This window comes from Abramis brama (assembly GCF_963993115.1).
Source record: "Abramis brama genome assembly, chromosome: 1".
Taxonomy (NCBI): domain Eukaryota; kingdom Metazoa; phylum Chordata; class Actinopteri; order Cypriniformes; family Leuciscidae; genus Abramis; species Abramis brama.
This window is the reverse complement of record NC_139963.1, coordinates 56,882,259-56,899,894: the sequence shown is the minus strand read 5'-3', so window position 1 is coordinate 56,899,894 and position 17,636 is coordinate 56,882,259.

The following is a 17,636-nucleotide window of genomic DNA, read 5'->3' as shown; positions in this document are numbered from 1 at the left end:
GTAACCAAACAGTTGATGGACCCCATTGACTTCCATAGTATTTTTGTTTTCCTACTATGGAAGTCAATGGGGTCCATCAACTGTTTGGTTACAAACATTTTTCAAAACATCTTATTTTGTGTTCAGCAGAAAAAAGAAATTCTTACAGGTTTGAAACAACTTGTGGGTGAGTAAATGATGACAGAATTTTCATTTTTGGGTGAACTATCCCTTTAAACAGACAAAGAATAATGGTGGCTGCTGCTAACAATGAGACTGCTCCAGGCTGCAGTGTGTGAGAGAGAGAATGGGTGGAGCTAGACAGGGGCTTTTAAAAGCTGGCCAGCAGACCCAGGTAATTAGGGAAATGATGGGAGGAGCTTTCAGGATACCTGCAAAACAGAGCACAGAATAACATCATTATTCATCTCTCTGCACTAGCTACCACTTGCCACTCGCATCAAGTTCAAGGCATTGACGCTTGCTTACAGATCTATCACAGGCTCAGCTCACTCCTACTTTCACTCACTCCTACGAGCCTAAATCCCTACCAGAAGACATCTCGTGGTTCCATCACAGAAAGCTACAAAATCACTTTCCAGAACATTCTCATTCACAGTTCCATGCTGGTGGAATGCTCTCTCCACCCTCAAGCGGAATGCAGAATCCCTGGCAACTTTCAAAAGACAGCTGAAAACCGTGAGCATTTAACCTCATAAAAAAAGAAAAACTCTGAACAATGCCTGAACTTCGTATTTTGAGCACTTCTTGCGTTGTTTCTTGCCTCTTCACGATGACTTGCTTAATTTAGTCCTAATTTGTAAGTCGCTTTGGACAAACGCGTCTGCTAAATGACTAAATGTAAATGTCCACCTGCCCTTATGAGTCCCTCCATCACTCCACCTGTCCTTATGTGTTCCTCCATCACTCCACCTGCTCTTATGAGACCCTCCATCTCTCCACCTATTGAACAATTGAACAATTAGGCTGGACACTTTTGACTGGTGTTCTCTCTGAATTACACAGACACTGTGAGATAAAACTATATAATAAGCATGACATATGGAGCATTAAAAGGGATCAAATGTTTTGATAGATTTATTTATTAATACAAGTTCAATGTGTGAATGAATGCTTAAAAACACACAGCAAAAACTCCAGTGTTAAATTAACACTCCTGGGAGTGTATATGAGTCCACACTCAAGAGTGTAAAGTGTTAAAATATGAGTGTTAAATTAACACTCAAGAGTGTTAAAGTTCATGAGCTAATTAAGTGATTAATTTAGTGATGATTGAGCATTATTGAAGACACCTGATGTTAACAAGCAGAATCACTGAAGGAGAAAATCACAAATTGTAAGTTACCATTATGGCGATGGGTGTTTGCTTTAGTTGGGCTCTTGACCCTTATATGTTTACTTTAAATTTTGCTTGTCTGCTGTTATTGATTTATAACAGTCAGATGAACAAAGAAAAAATGTGATCTTATAGTGTTGGTAATGTTTTGACATAATCATGTTGAGATCCGAAAAACGGAACTTATTGAGATAATTTGGTTTAAGTTGTCAATTACAGCAGCTCTGTGATTCTACAGCATATGATTTTCAGTATTTTTCATATAATCCAAAAAATATTTCATTGTTCTGATCAAAAGACTGTTAAATGAATTTATTTAGAAACATAGACATCAATAATCAGCCTGTGAATCTCAACAATGGTGACAATAATAAAGCATGTTGCAGTGGCTGCCACCAATCACAACTCATTAATGGCTCCCATCATGCATTGCGGTATGAATAAATTATGATCTGAATTGTCTGTCATTTACTTTTCCTAATTGAATATTCTGCTCGTCACCATTGTTGAGATGCATAGACTGAATCTTGACGTCTGTGTGTGCCTAAAAGAATGTTTTTTTTTTTTCAAAACAACTTTTAAGAAAGCCTTTGTATTATATCTAAAATTCTGGATATTTATGCAGAATCACAGTTATGCTGTAACCAACAACATAAATCTAAGTCAGAAATAAGAGTTCAGTAATCAAGTTCAAATGATGATTGTCATAATATGACCGGCATCATCAGATCACTTTTTTCTTTGTTCATCTGGCAGTTATAACTCAGATACAGCAGCCAAACAAAATCTAAAGTAAACATATAAGGGTCAAGAGCCCAACTAAAGCAAACACAAATCACCATAACGGTGGCTTACAATTTGAGATTTTCTCCTTCAGTGATTCTGCTTGTTAACATCAGGTGTCTTCAATAATGATCAATCATCACTAAATTAATCACTTAATTATCTCATTAACTTAAACACTCTTGAGTGTTAATTTAACACTCATATTTTAACACTTTACACTCTTGAGTGTGGACTCATATACACTCCCAGGAGTGTTAATTTAACACTGGAGTTTTTGCTGTGCAGTTTTATTTGATATTGAGTCTCTTAACAATTAAAACCAATGAATTATGCAAGCATTAATCTCTCAAAGTTGATTCACTTCTCTTGTTTTCATGTAGTAAATTCTAGAATGAGATTAAAATACTAACTTAAAGAGATTGCACACAATCTGTTGAACCAAAGGAATGAGCATTAATTTGCTGTAAGTACACACCCAGAAGAACCATGAAACCTATTTCAAACTTGTTGGCTAAACCTGTTCACTTCCCCTTGGGCATGTTCCTTTTCACATGCCATGTCATCGTGGAATGTAAAAAAAAGAACATGCCCAAGGACAGGGGTGTCCAAACCTGTTCCTGTAGGATCACTGTCCTGCCGAGCTTAGCTCCAGCTCTAAATAAACACACCTGAATCAGCTAGTCAAGGACTGTGTCAGAAATCACATACTCTCGTACTTATTATAAATAAGTATAACTTCATGATACTATTCAAAATAGTGTGTTTTATAACATATAGATTATTTGGAACAGTAGTAAACATGTTAGGTTAAATAATTAAATTAATCATTTGCTGAATGTTCTCTTAATCTTTGCAGAAAACAGAAAATACACTATGTTTAACTGCACTCAGTGTTCATTTGTGTCACTGTTACGTCCGTATGGACGTTTATAGTATTGTGTGTGTGTGGTGTATTATGTTTTTCGTCCTGTCTGTTTCTCTTACTTTCGCTTTCTTAGGTTATTGCTGATTGGCTATCTTGCTTGTCAGTCAAGAATAACAAGATGAGTGGCCGCGCCTTGGGAGGCGGGATCTGCATCAGCATGATGAGTGACACCTGGTGAAGCGGATATTTAAAGACCATGCTGCTGCCGGTGTGGCTAGAGAGAGAACTTTGTATTGAGAACCTGCGTTATGAACTTTTGCTTTGCGATTGAAAACCTTTTAGTAGGGATGGGGAAATGAAGCCTCATGAATCACTGAGGCTTTCCCCTGACTGTTCCGGGAAAAGATTCAAAGCTTGAGAGTGTTGAGAACAGCGCCATCTGGTGCTTATTAAAGCAGCCAGAAGCCTGTGTTAGAAGTAGTGTTGTCACGATACCAAAATTATTGTTTCGATACCGATACCAAGTCAAGTATTGCGATTTCAATACTTTTTCGATACTTTAACTGAAAAGGGAGAAACACTCTCAAATATCATTGCTGTGCTTTATTTTAAAACCGGGACAACATTCTAATCATATAACACACTAATAAATTAACATATGAACAGCAGATATATTAAACATTTGAACAAAATATGAAATATCAAAAATAAATTAGAGCAATGACATTTAAAGTAAAAAAAATTATAAATTTAGCAGCATTAACTCATTTATCATAAGAAACATAAGAGTTACCAGTAATAACTTTATCTTGATTCTGAACTTTGAATAAAAATATGAACAGTGATTATATTAAACAATGTTTAATATTGGTAACATATGGTAAGCCTCATTGGTGATATATTTGACATATGGGGATAGAGTTGTGGAAGGCCTATACTTCATGTTAAACATAAATATATAGCAGCAAAGACAACGTCGGCAGTGTTGACGGCAAAATAGGCTACAGAATATTTCGTTCCGTATTGACAGGTGCAGTATTTGAAAATCGATCATATTTTTTTAAATTACATTTATATTGTATTTATGTCAAAACCTAGAGACTTTCAAACATCAAAATGTCATTTATTAATATGTATTCGTGTCAAAATTACACAGGAACATCTTTTCCTATTCTATTTTGCCTGGAAACGCTTCCAACACGCTTGCATGCCGCGTGAAAAATAGGTGTCGGTTCTATTTCTAGCATGCACGCGTTTTCCGCGCTTCTCGAGCTGTGCCTGACACGCGTGTGTCACGCAGGCAGTTAACATGGGAGCCGAAATAAAAACGGACAGGCAACGCAGCCAGTGTGTCGCCGGCCTTACAAATCTGGAATGCGGTCATTCTTAGAAGTATCGATACTAATTAATGTAGGAATTGTAACGTTTTTAATTTCAGATTTACTTTTGAAGTATCGGTGCACTGTGCAACAGAGCAAGGTAGGCAAAGTACTTCCATATGTCACTCCTCACGTCATCTTTTTCTACGAGTCGTGGACCACTTGTGCTCGCACATGCAGCCATCTCGCTGTAGTGTTTTGTCACATGACACTGACAGCGGCAGGTTCTTTGCTGCGTGCGTCAGGAAAAAAACACAGACGTCCATAGGGAGGCGTTTTAAAAAAATAAAATAAAGTATCGATACTGATCAATTTAGGTATCGTGACGTTTTTAATTTCCGAGTATCGCGATACTTTTGAAGTATCGGTACACCGTGCAACACTATTACCTTGTTCCATTCCTTCCTTTCTTTCCATTCTTATTTGTCACCACAGAAAATGTAGTGCGACGACTCCAATGCCAGTATCCAAATACTGGAAGTGAGGTAAGCCTTGTTTGATTCCATTTTAAGGTCTGTCCTATCAGTTCATTAACTAAGTATTATTATTATTTTTATTTATTTTTTCAATTCAATGCAACCATTTTAGATGATGCGAGCCTTACTGGTTGCAGAAGGATTGAGGGTTTCCCTGCATAGGGTTCGTGAGATGTTGGTCCGTATCAATCCAGCGGCTGCTGCAAGGAGATGGAGTAGCACAGTGGCTAGAAGAGCTTATCATGTGCCCTGTCCCAACAGTCTCTGGCACATTGATGGCAACATGCGCCTCATAAGGTTAGTTTAATTGTAGTTTTTGTCCTGCTAATGCAGCATGTAAATGTTGTGACAGTGCGTTTCTGCGATGCTAAATTATAGCCTAGTGTAGACTTGCATTATCCAATTTTGATTTATATAATCTACAGCCAAATATGTTTAGACACATGCAATTACCACAACCTAAGCAGCCATTGTAAATCATAATACTATAACAGTTCACCATATCGTCCTGGCCTAAAACGACTAAATGTTAAATCATTAAGACATTTTAGATCCAATGACGTTTTGTAATATTTTAATATGTAAAAGTTTTAACCACAAGAATGCTCTGTTGAAGAATTAATAGATGCTTATATGCTGACATTGAAAAAATGATTTTCTATGAAAAGCTGGTGTACAAGTGAGAGAACCTGAACAAACAGTTAAAAATGAACAATGTAAAACTGTTTTTCAACAATAAACACGAACATGCATAATGCAGAACAATGCATTTTATTTTGCAATGGATGCACATCTCAAACATATTTGACTTCAAGGTGCTTCTTAAATGGAACTTTAAATTTTATAAAAGCTGTACTCAGTTGTAACTGTACCTACAATTACCTTGTGTAAAAAGGTAGGCTAATATTAAAGCTTAAAGCATGAGACTTCTCTAAGTCATAAATCATTGACAACATTTTATTTTCTTGAACTATGCTGAACTATTCCTTTAAAAGAGGAAAATGTACATTCTTTTTTTCATTCCAAAAACAAAGAAATTAATACATTGGTACTATCTGAGGGTGAGTGAACGGTGACAATTTTCATATTTGGGCTAACTCCTTTTAAAGGTGCACTAAGTAACTTTTTTACCTTAACCGAACAGCTTCGGAGTCATTGGAATAGTTATATGACTTGTTTCGGGTTGAATGGTGGTCGTCGCGCATCCCCCGAGCGCCTGTGAGCGGAAAAACCACCCTTGCAACTTTGGGCCGGCGGGTCGCGTCAGGAAGTATCGCGTGATATCAGGTCTCGCGATGTAACAAATTGCTTTACGGCACTGCACACAAAGCTAGGAAAGCTTTGTCGGAGGACGAAAAGAAAGGAAACGGCAGACTGACCGAGCAAGGAGTCAGACTCGAGTAAATATCGTATGGACTAGTAGACATCTTCAGAGGTTATCTGTTCCTGTTCGATGTCCGACGCTTTGTAACGCGTTGTGTCAGGAGGAAAATAGGGATAGCTCACAGATGAAGTTATTACAGAGGCCAGACAGACTCACGGAGGCGATTGGCATCTCACAACTTGCACTTTATTCCCCAGTCGAACTCGTGTAACTGTCTGTCACCCGTTCTAACGTCCACATCTTTACTTAATAAACAAAAGTAGGATAAGAATGAGCATCAAACTGAAATAACCCGCATACGGGTGTTCGAGGTGCACATGATACAACACAGACTGCCGACGACAGTTCAACAGGGCGCGCGCAGCTCTTAAAGGGGCCACACCTTATTTCCACTCGTTACAGCTTCCATCCTATTGAACAGGTACCGGTATAGAGGGCGGAAGGGATCAGGCCGTGAGTGCAGAGACGGCTCTGCGCGAGTGCTATTTACGACAGTAACGTTAAATACAAGTACTCCACAGCGACTCTAGGGGTCGCTGTTTGACAAAAACGGAAAGCTGCCTAGTGTGCCTTTAACAACAAGATACAAACTCACCACAATGCAACAAAACCCCATCCATTATGGATGCAGTTCTAGATTTAACCATTTCAGGCAACACCAAAATATGGGCTCTGCATGATTCCCTCTGTCATGTAGGTCTTGAACATTTCATATTCTGTGTGTATCAGCAGTCGTAGTATAATGAGGCAAGTATTGGCCTCTGGAAAGATTTTCCTGTCTTGATGGAGGAACTCTATTTCTGGGCGGTGGGGGAAAAGTGGCACTGTGGAGGCTCCAGTGGCAAACTCCATTATCATCTCAAGAGTGACTCCATCAGTCTCTCCCTCTGCAAAATATACAGAAAATCACAAACCTCAAAAGACAAACCTCTATTATAAAATGTGTGGTACATGCAGTTCTTTGACAGCAATATTTTGATCTAAACAGAATTAGCCAGCCTGTCTAATTATGACTACATCTAGCTGCATGGTTTCTATATTTTGTCTGATTTACAAAAAATATATATATATTTTAAGCAATTTACTAACACAAACATGTTTAGATTTTTGCATGATAGGGCAGCTCTTCTGAAAATGCTAAATGTACATTTATTATTTATTAGCCTATTACATTAGTTTGTCTCTCTCTGTGCCCATTTTAATTAAGCTGAATAAAACTGTTTTCATTGGTATATTTTACTGTTTCTTTTGTCAAACAACGGAATGAATATGAAATAGTGACTGAAACGCAACCCAATAAATATAACCAGCTCACCCTTCCAAGACGTTAATCTGCACAAAAATCCTGATAATCGAGCCGTCGTCTAATGAAATCAAATACACATAAGATAAAGACAATATTTGTGTTGTGATTTCGGCTATACTTGCATGTAAAATTAGAAAAGCAACATAATATCTGTGTTTAACTGAATTAAAGTGCTGCTCCTCTCTGCAGAGAGAGAGAGAGAGAGAGAGAGAGAGAGAGAGAGAGAGAGAGAGAGAGAGAGAGAGAGAGAGAGAGAGAGAGAGAGAGATGGGTGCGTGCGTTCCACCATGGGTTCCACCATGGTACTGATTTCCTCCTTTTTATACCTTTACTTTTAGGTATAGTTTCTATTGCTGCTAATAATATTCCTTGTTTTACTTCATTATTTAATAACTCTATATCTATATAGTTATCAACTTGACTTAAATATTTATCACTTTTTGCTTGAAATGTTTCCCAATCAGCTTTTTCAAATACCCAATTTCCTCTAAACTTCCATCTATTTGTTCCAGAGATATTAACTTTACATATAACCGGATAATGATCATTCCCTATTGTCCCATCTTTATGTACTCTCCAATCACAAAATGATGCCAAATTATTTGATACCAAAGTAAGATCAAGTGTTGATTCCTTTCCTGTCCTAATATCAATCCGTGTCTTATTTCCATCATTTAGACACACTAATTCTCTTTCTTCCAATAACTCTTCCAATACTACACCATTATTATCAGTTTTTTTTACATCCTCACAATGTACTGTGTGCATTAAAATCCCCACACCATACCATACGGTTCTCACACTGTCCCCCTATTTCTAGAAGTTTGTTTATTTCAAGCTTTTTACATGGATTATAGTAATTTACGATTGATAATTTTGATTTTCCTCCCCAAATCTCTATTCCCACATATTCTTGTTCACTTTCCACTCTTGTAACTCTATAAGGAATTCCCTGCCTAACAAATGTAACACACCTTCCACCTCCTCCCTCTTTCCGGGCTTGTCTAATTGTTATATATCCATTTAAAACAAAATCCAAATTAGGCTTTAGCCAAGTTTCTTGAACACATATTACTTCTGGTTTTTCCTCTCTGTACTCCCAGTACTCTTGCATATTCTACTTCTCCTATTTGTGCTTTAATGACTTTAGTCAGTTTTAACAGGTCAGTTTTCTTTACTCCCCCTTCTCCCTCAAAACGTACTACTACAATAAACAATTCTGATCTCAAATCATTTATCTCAACTTCTCTTCCTTCACTTTCCGTTCCACCCAAACTTTCTGAGTCATTTTTCTTTCTTTTATGTCTAGGCAATTTCTTAGTTCTGGGTCCCCTTATCACCTCCTCCCATTCACTTTCCTCTTCTTGATCTCTACATTCCTTGTTGTTTTCATATACTGACTCTCTTTCTGTCATCCTGAAAAGTTTGATATTATTTAGTCAATGGGAAGTAGAGGAGGAGCACCGCTACCGGACCTATAGGCTACAGGCCGTCGGCCGGTACTTCCACACTCCTCTCCACTAACGACCTACCGTTACCAAGTCAAAAGGTCCTCAGTTCAGTGTCCAATAATGAATCCAATAAATCAGTTTCAACTAATCCTCTGTTACAGTCAGATCTCTATCTGTAATACCCCCCGCAGCCAATGAGGGCCACGCAGATTGACATATTTACTAGTAGCATTCGATTAGTACTATTTTAGAACTGAAGTGATTGAATTCCTGTCACTAAATGTGAAAGGAACTTTTTTTAAATGAAGCACAAAATAGGAAGAATTATGCTGATAGAGCACATCCTGTATTGTATTTTAATGACTATTTAACTGATGTACACTAAAAAAAGGAAAGCAGCTTTATTGAGAATACTATAATAATAGACTTACAATCTACTTAATACATTTATGTTTGAGATGCAAACATAATTACATTGCATAAACTCCAAATGAAATTCAACAGAGTCATCAAAAAGTGATCAGATCATGTTGCAATAAAATGTTCAAATCAATTCAGACTCAATTTACCATCAAACAGATGGTGTTCACTCAAGATTATTTTACTGCTGTTCCATTTACTTAATTAAAATGAGCTAATACAACACAATTGGCACTTAATTTCATCTTGTATAATTAACCTAATTCCGTTGTTGCAACATGTAAATATTGCATCAGTGTATTTCTGAAACTACATTAAAAAAGAGAGGTACATGTTTGTTTCAGCTTATTCTATTTTATTTTATAATTTTATATGATAAAAACAAGATGTTTTGGCTTCCATGTGTTCTCAATCTGAATATTTAGCAAATGCTGTCATTTTAATGCTATGAAAAAAACAACAACATATTTTTAGACTTATGTTGAAATGCTGCCCACAAAGTAAATTTGGCTTTTATTGAAGAAAGGAATAAAAAAAAAATCCCCGGACATTTTTTTTGGTCTGTTTTTTTGAGGTTTTTATTTATTTTTCAATTTTCGTGTGTGGGAGAGCGACCGCCCGCACGCGCAATGCACGACAGGACCGTTGATCTGGAGAAGGACATCTGAGGGGATTGACTTTAAGAGGTAAGAATATCGTTACAACTTTAATATTATATTCTGAAAATATATGTCCATCTAACTTTAAATACAATAAATAGTTTTTTAAGATAATCCCACACGTTTTAAATCATGTCGACTGTTTATTTCGTCAAGCGTTGTAACGTTAGCCGCTTGGTCAGGGTTTGTCCTGTATAGAAAACTACGAGGTTTTCCGCCTGACCGACTCCATCAAATTTCGTCCCACTATATTCAAAGATATCTAAAGCCATTCTATAGATTAATGTGAGGGACAGAAGAATATTTACATCCTAAAATTAAAGTTCACGGAAACTTGTCTTCCGTCCGCTGCGGCTGTCAATCATTCTCCGTTCAGCTGCAGCAGTCCAGCGTGCCTCATACGGTTACGACAGTCAGCACGGTAAAACCCTCTCTGATATGATATTATCCCATTATAATGCTTGATCTGCATAAGATTATTTCATCTTACTGAAGTGTAATGCGGTTTCTAAACAATGTCATCACTGCTACCGGTGTCTGTTAGGCCTCGTTCAGATGGTCAGTCCATCACACACTAATTGGCATCATATGCAGAATAACTGGAATTTAAAACTGTAAAGAAACAAATGATCTATAAACTGTTGGATAGATATACACTAGGATGTGTATTTTTTATTAATTTCAATGTGCACTGTGACTCCATGGGCAAATTGCAAACAGCAATATAAATTGTTTTTAATGAATGTATTTCATAAGTATACATATAGTAATTTGTATTTTATTATTAACATGTTAAAAATGTATAAAATTACTGTCCAAAGATTTTTTAATAGTTGTTTTCCATGTGTATATTTAAACTGCCCATGCTCATGTTTAGTAGAGAGGGGCTCAGACACTGGCTATGGGGGCTGGAAAGTGAGTCTAAAGTACAAATGATCGAACTATCGCACACATCTCCGAAAAACTTGGATGTCCTGAAGTTACTGTAAATGCTTTAAAGCACAAGCCAGATGTAAAATAAAGTCCTGCCTACAATGTCAGGAAACCCAGGAGAGGTGAAGTGGACTACTGCCCTTCCCATTCCCCATTGGAGAGAATAACCAGTCGCTGGAGACTGCAAGAAAATATTAATACTAAAATGCAGAGAACATTTGCACTTAGAAGACATGACGTTCTTCGGTGTGCTCCTACGATCAGCGACTTCTTATAAGATGGCCAGCTCTCTTTGATGTGACTGAGGTGTGTGACAGGTGTTTACTACTTGGTGAATATGTCTTGTAATGAGGCATAGCTTATTGTTGAAACTACTTTCACGTTGATTTTCTACTTTCAGGTGAATACCGAGTTCAAATGAATCACGACCATTCCTCTACAGTCAAAATTTCTATCACAGCTTGACCTTCACTATGAAAATTTCCTTTATTGGTTTTTGAAAGGCGCCCAGAGCAGCAAGGCAGAATGCTGAAAGAGAAGATGTCAGCTGTAATCCAAGTAAGAACAACAGAGAGTTAAAGGTGGTTTTTTTGTGTGTGCTGGATTCAGACTACGCAATGTTTTTGTCTATAGTCACTGTGTCGGATTATGATTTTGACTCCTAAAATTATTGTCGTGTAGTAGACATGAAACATGTCAGTCTACACGTTGCAGTGCCGGTTGTTTCGCACTATGACACTATTGGAGATGAAACGATTGATTCTTGCGGCCTGACACTCATTGTTGTTTACAAATCATCACAACACCCTATGTCAAACAGATCGGGCTGATATCAAATGTTATAAATGAGGCAGAAATATTTCATTAGAATTTTCAATAAAATTCTTAGTGAATGAGACCCATTTAGCTTTTTTTGTTTAGTGTTGAGTAGTGTCTATAGCTGACCTTTTCCCATTTCTGCTCAGACTTCTTTTTAAGGATGACATTGATGCTTCACGAGAACTTGCCATCAGAGGACTCTGCATCTATCTTAATGAGGACCCTAAAGATCTTATGAACTTGTTTGTTTTAGTTTTAACAGGCAAGCGGTGAAGCGGCTTCGACCTGAGACATTCAAACAAGACAAACATTTAAGGGACAAGTCATAACACTTATTACACAGCTGAAATATTGATCGAGTCAAAAAAAAACAAACAAAAAAAAAACGATACAGCTAGGGCTCGACAATAAGGACCGCCCGATTGCCCGGGGCCAGCGTGAAAGAAACTCGGGTCAGTTGAGGGAACTGTCACTTGAGCGCGTCGAGTATAAATGCCTTGTCCGTCTGGGGAGGTGCGCGTGCAGTCAGCGGAGACTCGAGGTGCGGAGCGGGGCGAAAAGTATAAACAAGGCTTAAGAGCCATGCATTATTTTACAGCTATTATGAGAGTGGCTTGAAGCAGCGCAGGAGATGCAGATAATCATGAAAAAAAAAGTCGTCTGTGCCTTTAGAAAAACATTCTTGGCCCTAAAGAAACAAATTAATTCTGTAACTTTATCAAAAACTAGATGTACCGCATGGCGGTACAAAATATGACCGCCGCTCAGGCCTGCACTGGCTTTCCACAAAAATAAATGACGTGGAGCAATTTGGCTGTATTGCGTGTTTATGTATATACCTAAAAAAAGTAGTAGTATGTGCATGTGTGTGTGTGTGTGTGTGTGTGTGTGTGTGTGTGTGTGTGTGTGTGTGTCTGTGCGTGTATGTATGCGTGCGTACATGTGTGTGCGCGTGTGTGTTTGTGTGTGTGTGTCTGTGCATGTGGATTTGTATGTGTGTGTATGGGTGTGTGTCTGTGTGTGTGGATGTCAGTGTGTGTGCATGCTTGCGTTTGTTTGTATTCCTGCATGTGTGTGTGTGTGTGTGTGTGTGTGTGACAGTTAGGGTTGCCAACTTCAGAAAAGGAAAATGCGGGACAATCGTGGTTATTTATAGGAAAATGAGGGACACTCAAAATATTTGTACTGTATCACACAGTGTACGTCATTTCAGTGTCTGCAGTTAAGTTTGTGTTTAAAAGGTTATCAGACATAAACACATTTGTATTGCTTAACCTATTTATGTATTTAATTCTAAAAATAATTTAATGTCATACATGAAACAAGTCACATTACAAACAAACCATAGTTCAAAATAACAGCATTTATCTAAAATAGAAAGCTTTTTTAACATTATACACTAGGCTTACAGTTCAAAAGTTTGGGGTTAGTAAGATTATTTTTTGGGAAAAAAAATAAAGAAAGTAATTGCCTACTTATATTCAGCAAGGATGCATTACATTAATCAAAAGTGACAGTTAAGATAATGTTACAAAAGCTTCCTATGTACTTTCTAAAAGCTTTAAAACATTAATAATAATCAGAAATGTTTTTTGAGCATATTATTCCCTCAGGTAGATTACATGTTTTCTTGCGTGGCTGGATGTTAGACTCATGAACAATAATCACGTTGTTTGCATTCGCCAAAATTGATTAGCCGAAATCAAAACGTGGACAGTGAAAGGAAATTACCGTTAGCGCGAGACGAGTCCGGCTTGAAGCGGAAGCGACCAGACGGCAGAGGATGTTCGCAAATCAAACAATGATTTGTCTCAAAACAGTGATTAAAAAAAGCTGTGATTGGATGATGACAGGTGTCGGTGATCATTCTCAAGTGTCGTGGTCAGCACTGCTGCTGTTGCTGTTGTATCAGTCAGTGGTTTATCAGCTTGTCAAAAAACGGGACACGGGAGGTCACGCACGGGACAAATAAATTAGGCCCAAAATACGGGACGTCCCGCCTAATTCGGGACAGTTGGCAACCTTAGTGACAGTATCATCCTAAACCAGCAACCCTTCGCTCAACACCACCATCTACAGGCCGATGAGTGTACAGTCACTAAATGTGCACATAAATGAATTTATTTTATACCCCCCCATGGATGAAATTCTACGAAACTTAGCATACCCCCAGAGGATGTCAAGTTAATCATACACATGAAATATGGTGCAGTTATGAACATCTCAACTGAAGATAGAGGCAATTAAAGCAGAATAATATTGCATTTTCATTTTTTATGGGAGGGGCGCAAATCACAAATGAGTGATTATGGGCTAGGTTGATGTGGGCCCTTAAGAGCAATATACCATAAATATTTCTTCATCCTCGGTGCCACGGTTCAGGTAGTTATTTAGGAAAAACTGCATTTTTTGGGTTTGGGGGGGGCCCAGCGCGGGAGGGGAGTGGCCCCCGGGGACCAAACGAAATTTTTCCGTAAAAGTCTAGTGGGGCTACATGCCCACCAAATTTCATGTTCCCTGGTGTTTCGGTGTCCCTGGTATCGTTGCCGAAAAATTTCAGTAGATGACGAAAAAAAAAAAAAAAAAAACTTTGACAATCGATTATGGGCTAGGTTGATGTGGGCCCTTAAGACCAACATACCATAAAAATTTCTTCATCCTCGGTGCCACGGTTCAGGTAGTTATTTAGGAAAAACTGCATTTTTTGGGTTTGGGGGGGCCCAGCGCGGGGGGGGAGTGGCCCCCGGGGACCAAACGAAATGTTTCCGTAAAAGTCTAGTGGGGCTACATGCCCACCGAATTTCATGTTCCCCGGTGTTTCGGTGTCCCTGGTATCGTTGACGGAAAATTCAGTAGATTGACGGGAAAAAAAAACTAAAAAACTTTGACAATCGATTATGGGCTAGGTTGATGTGGGCCCTTAAGACCAACATACTTTGCAAATTTCTTCATCCTCTGTGCCACGGTTCAGGTAGTTATTTAGGAAAAACTGCATTTTTTGGGTTTGGGGGGGCCCAGCGCGGGGGGGGAGGGGCCCCCGGGGACCAAACGAAATTTTTCCGTAAAAGTCTAGTGGGGCTACATGCCCACCAAATTTCATGTTCCCCGGTGTTTCGGTGTCCCTGGTATCGTTGACGAAAAATTTCAGATGACGAAAAAAAAAAAAACTTTGACAATCGATTATGGGCTAGGTTGATGTGGGCCCTTAAGACCAACATACCATAAAAAATGTCTTCATCCTCGGTGCCACGGTTCAGGTAGTTATTTAGGAAAAACTGCATTTTTTGGGTTTGGGGGGGCCCAGCGAGGGGGGGGAGTGGCCCTCGGGGACCAAACGAAATTTTTCCGTAAAAGTCTAGTGGGGCTACATGCCCACCAAATTTCATGTTCCCCGGTGTTTCGGTGTCCCTGGTATCGTTGACGAAAAATTCAGATGACGAAAAAAAAAAAAAAAAAAAAACTTTGACAATCAATTATGGGCTAGGTTGATGTGGGCCCTTAAGACCAACATACCATAAAAATGTCTTCATCCTCTGTGCTACGGTTCAGGTAGTTATTTAGGAAAAACTGCATTTTTGGGGTTTGGGGGGTCCTAGCGAGGGGGGGGGAGTGGCCCCCGGGGACCAAACGAAATTTTTCCGTAAAAGTCTAGTGGGGCTACATGCCCAACAAATTTCATGTTCCCCGGTGTTTCGGTGTCCCTGGTATCGTTGACAAAAAATTCATGGGGGGCTCAGCGCGGGAGGAGGAGTGGCCTCCGGGGACCAAACGAAATTTTTCCGTAAAAGTCTAGTGGGGCTACATGCCCACCAAATTTCATGTTCCCCGGTGTTTCGGTGTCCCTGGTATCGTTGACGAAAAATTCACGGGGGGCCCAGCGCGGGGGGGGAGTGGCCTCCGGGGACCAAACGAAATTTTTCCGTAAAAGTCTAGTGGGGCTACATGCCCACCAAATTTCATGTTCCCCGGTGTTTCGGTGTCCCTGGTATCGTTGACGAAAAATTCACGGGGGGCCCAGCGTGGGGGGGGGGCAGTGGCCCCCGGGGACCAAACAAAATTTTTCCGTAAAAGTCTAGTGGGGCTACATGCCCACCAAATGTCATGTTCCCCGGTGTTTCGGTGTCCCTTGTATCGTTGACGAAAAATTCACGGGGGGCCCAGCGCGGGGGGCGGGAGTGGCCCCCGGGGACCAAACGAAATTTTTCCGTAAAAGTCTAGTAGACCAACATACCATAAAAAATTCTTCATCCTCGGTGCCACGGTTCAGGTAGTTATTTATGAAAAACTGCATTTCTTTGGGTTCGGGGGGGCCCAGCGCGGGGGGGGGGAGTGGCCCCCGGGGACCAAACGAAATTTTTCCGTACAAGTTTAGTGGGGCTACATGCCCACCAAATTTCATGTTCCCCGGTGTTTCGGTGTCCCTGGTATCGTTGACGAAAAATTCACGGGGGCCCCAGCGCGGGGGGGGAAGTGGCCCCCGGGGACCAAACGAAATTTTTCCGTAAAAGTCTAGTAGACCAACATACCATAAAAAATTCTTCATCCTCGGTGCCACGGTTCAGGTAGTTATTTAGGAAAAACTGCATTTTTTGGGGTTTGGGGGGGCCCAGCGCGGGGGGGGAGTGGCCCCCGGGGACCAAACGAAATTTTTCCGTACAAGTCTAGTGGGGCTACATGCCCACCAAATTTCATGTTCCCCGGTGTTTCGGTGTCCCTGGTATCGTTGACGAAAAATTCACGGGGGCCCCAGCGCGGGGGGGGAAGTGGCCCCCGGGGACCAAACGAAATTTTTCCGTAAAAGTCTAGTAGACCAACATACCATAAAAAATTCTTCATCCTCGGTGCCACGGTTCAGGTAGTTATTTAGGAAAAACTGCATTTTTTTGGGTTTGGGGGGGCCCAGCGCGGGGGGGGAGTGGCCCCCGGGGACCAAACGAAATTTTTCCGTACAAGTCTAGTGGGGCTACATGCCCACCAAATTTCATGTTCCCCGGTGTTTCGGTGTCCCTGGTATTGTTGACGGAAAATTCAGTAAGGTGACGGGAAAAAAAAAAAAAAAAAACTTTGACAATCCCTATATGACCGCTTTCGCTAGCTACGCTAGCGGCGGTCATAATTATTCCCATTCACACGGATCAGCGGAAACGACTAAAAATACTGTATCATGCATGCTAGACGAGTAATTGGCAATGTCACTTTGTAAAGAAAGACTACACGCTCGTCCATATACGCATTCAAACATGCATGCCTATAGACTAAACACATAATACGCATGTGCAGCCAAACCAATGTTTAATTTGCATTAATTTCCTGTTATCACTGTAATCACTGCTTTGAAACCATCTGTATTAGATTAGTGTTTATGTACTGCAAATTATTAAAAATGCACTTGCCCAGTAAAAACTCTAAAAGCTACCCTTTGTGGTTCGTGTTAGTGTTTTAATTATATACCCATCTAATCTTTTAATACTTTCTTTAGGACACGGATGAGGATCTGTTTCACAGTGCCATTGAGAAGACCACCATGGGGATCTTTGTGATAAAGCACATTGCTGAGAATGAACCCCGAGATGTGGGAATTGTCCTTGAGGGTGTGATTGTGCTTCAGGACCTTGAGAATGTGGCTTTTGCAACTGCAATGTTGTTTGGTCTCATTTATTCTCTTAACCTGAAGTACCCCACAACGTTGCCCTACACTTTTGAGATTTTGCAAAAAATCATCATGGAGTTGGATGGGGGTGAGCTCTCTATCAAGGCCCAAAACTTCAAATCCAAACTTCACCTGTGAGATGTACTGCTTTTTCTTAGGCACTTACAGTTTT